This window comes from Lucilia cuprina, chromosome 6, assembly GCF_022045245.1.
Source record: "Lucilia cuprina isolate Lc7/37 chromosome 6, ASM2204524v1, whole genome shotgun sequence".
NCBI classification, from domain to species: domain Eukaryota; kingdom Metazoa; phylum Arthropoda; class Insecta; order Diptera; family Calliphoridae; genus Lucilia; species Lucilia cuprina.
Window position 1 is genome coordinate 10,013,357 of NC_060954.1, and position 3,725 is coordinate 10,017,081.

At 31.1% G+C, this 3,725-nt stretch overlaps 1 protein-coding gene across 1 annotated transcript in view; it reads right to left on the reverse strand.

The window, feature by feature from the left end:
- The window catches only part of LOC111688163 (sine oculis-binding protein homolog A), a 20,265-nt gene that overhangs the window by 14,585 nt on the left and 1,955 nt on the right, over positions 1-3,725 (reverse strand). The window lies entirely within an intron of this gene.

The window sequence follows — 3,725 nt, forward strand, 5'->3', positions numbered from 1 at the left end:
TGGAAGGGTTTCCGAAAAGGGTTCAAAATTTCATCACTAGTGATTAAAACTATAAAAATATTTTTTTTTTGTAAATTGTAATAATAATTCGAATCAAATAAAAAAAAATAAAGCTGTAAGTTTAGTGGTTTCTTTTCTATAAACATATATGTATGTTAAGAATTTTTCGATCTCACTCCTTATTTAGTTTTAAAATAGTATAAAATGCATGAATCTCCTCCATCTAAATGTTAATGTTTAAAAGTCATTTTCTCAACGTTATAAAATTTCTCAAAAGAAGGTTAGTTACATCATACCATAGCATTCGAACACACATAAACACTCACACACACAAACAGTATTATGCAAATAATAAGCAAAAATCCTAATAAAAACTTTTCTATTTTTGTATTAAAATTTTTGAACAATACTGTATACAGAAACTCAAGTGTGTGTGTGTGTGTCTATTGGTCTGAGAGTATGTGTATGGCTGTCTGTAAGTCTTTGTTTTTATGGTCAATGTCATTAAGGATTACATTTTCTTTAAACAATAATCAAGATCCAAATTCATTTTTATAATCATATCAAATTCTAATTAGTTTTACAACGTATATATCTTTTTTTGACATAAAAATGATGCATTTTGATAAATAGAGTAATTTTAAAATCTACAAACTATTCTTCACGACTTTAGTGGGAAGGGTATTAAGTTTGTACTGATGTTTGTAAAAATAAAAATATTGGTTCTACACCCACCTTCAAGTATACCAATCGGGTCACAATCCATTTCGAAGTTCAGACTATAGTTAGATTATAGTGAGACTATAGTAACGACAATAATGAGACTATAGTCCACACTTAAAAGAGAATATAGTCCAGAAAATAGTCAAGACTGTAGTGAGACAATAGTCCCGACTATAGTCGGATTATAATGGGACTATAGTCCCGACAGTAGTGGGACTATATTCCACGACTGTAGTAAGGCTATATTCCCGACTATAGTGCGACTATAGTGCGACTATAGTAAGACTATAGTCCTGACTATATTAAGACTATAGTCCCGCCTATAATAAGACTATAGTCCCTACTATATAAAGGCTATAGTCCCTACTATATAAAGGCTATAGTCCCGACTATAGAAAGACTATAGTCCCGACTATAGAAAGGCTATAGTCTCGACTATAGAAATACTGACTATAGCGAGTATATAGTACTGACTATAGTAATACTATAGTCCCGACTATAGTAAGACTATAGTAAAACTATAGTACCGCCTATAGTAATACTATAGTCCCGACTATAGTAAGACTATATTACCAACTATAGTCCCGACTATAGTACCGACTATAGAAAGAATATAGTTCCGACTATAGTAAGACTATAGTCCCGACTATAGTAAGACTATAGTCCCGACTATAGTAAGACTATAGTCCCGACTATAGTAAGACTATAGTCCCGACTATAGAAAGACTATAGTCCCGACTATAGAAAGACTATAGTCCCGACTATAGAAATACTATAGTCCCGACTATAGTAAGACTATAGTCCCGTCTATATTAAGACTATAGTCCCGTCTATAGTAAGACTATAGTCCCGACTATAGAAAGAATATAGTCCCGACTATAGAAAGAATATAGTCCCGACTATAGAAAGACTATAGTCCCGACTATAGAAATACTATAGTCCCGACTATAGAAATACTATAGTCCCGACTATAGAAAGGCTGTAGTCCCGACTATAGGAAGACTATAGTCACATCTATAGTAAGACTATAGTCCCGACTGTAGTAAGACTGACTATAGTGAGTCTATAGTCCTGACTATAGTGAGTCTACAGTCCTGACTATAGTGAGTCTACAGTCCTGACTATAGTAATACTACAGATCCGACTATAGTAATACTATAGTCCCGACTATAGTAATACTATAGTCCCGACTATAGTAAGACTATAGTCCCGACTATAGTAAGACTATAGCCCCAACTATAGTAAGACTATAGTACCGACTATAGAAAGACTATAGTCCCGACTATAGAAAGACTATAGTCCCGACTATAGAGAGAATATAGTCCCGACTATAGTAAGACTATAGTCCCGACTTTAGGAAGACCAATAGTCTTCTGTCTATAGTAATACAGTGCGACTAGAGACCTGACTACAGTGCGACTATAGTCTAGACTAGAAAATAGTCAAGGCTGAAGTGAGACTATAGAAGAATAGTGTGAGACTATAGTCCAGACTATAGTGAGACTATAGTTTAGACTATAGTGAGACTATAGTTTAGACTATAGTGAGACTATAGTCCAGACTATAGTGAGACTATAGTCCAGACTATAGGGAGACTATAGTCCCGACTGTAGTAAGACAATAGTCCTGACTATAGTGCGACTATAGTCCAGACTATAGTGCTACTATTGTTCAGATTATAGTGCGACTATTGTTCAAGCTATAGTGAGGCTATAGTCCAGACTGTAATTCAGACTAAAGTCAGAATATAGCTCAGGCTACAGTGGAACTATAGTCAGGACTATAGTCCAAATTGTAGTAGGACTATAGTCCAGGTTATAGGGAGACTATAGTCCTTTATTTCGACTTCTTAAGCGATTCCTAAATATATATTTTTTAAATGTTATTATTAGTTATTTTGTTTTGGTTTATAATCTCGTAATAGTAGTTGACTATAGTACATAGTTTCTAGTTTATTAATACTTGTCGTATATTGTTGTTGTTATTTCTTTTCATTATTATTTAGTAGTATTCAATTACAATTGTAGGATCCAATTACATTTGATAAAGAAGTAGAAGAAAAAATGTGTATAATAAATGAAATAAATATAAAACCCTGGTTGACTGTTTGGCATATAATTAATTTTAAGCCATTTGTCGCAATCACACCACCGCACAGTGTTTATTTGTAGTTGTTTGTTCATTTGTTCGCTTCGTTAATGTGTAAATTCCCGAAAATTGTTTTATTCGCTTACAGGGTGTGATCATAGTATTTGAGTAGAATAATGTTTAATATATCGGAATTTTGGATTTAACAGTACTTTACCGTTATAAGTTTAATTTAAAATTCTAACAGTAAATTAATGTTTCTTGTTTTTGCAAACAACCCCCTCAATTAAACATTTTCAGTTATTATGCATAAATGCATTTATTTACAAAATCATATTCTATTCTATTACATTTTTTTAAATTTAATACATATTTGTTTGTTATAGTTATTTTTTTAATATGATATTAAATTATTAAGCATTATTTTACACCTCAACAATAATAACAACAACTGCAATTTATTCGTGTGTGTGTGTAAATTTGAATACGTATAGTAAATAAATAAAACAAAATTTTTCAAATAAAAACTCATATTACAACAAAAAAATGTTGAACAAAAAACAAAAAAAAAAAAAAAACTAAAATATTTGTTCCCTAGAAAATAATTGTGTGCAAATAACAAAAACAATCTTCTGGGTATTAAGTATTCAAATATGTACTTCTCTATTTTCATTAGAATCATAATTATGTACAGGGATTTGATTTTATTTTTTTGTTATAAACAAAATTCTTTTAGTATTTATTGTAATATTAAATATCAAAAGTAGTTTTTTTAAGTAATTAAAATTTATAGAAATCGAATTCTAGTTCTAGTTCTGTTCTAGTTTTGTTCTAGTTCTGTTCTAGTTCTAGTTCTGTTCTAGTTCTGTTCTAGTTCTGTTCTAGTTCTGTTCTAGTTCTGTTCTAGTTCTGTT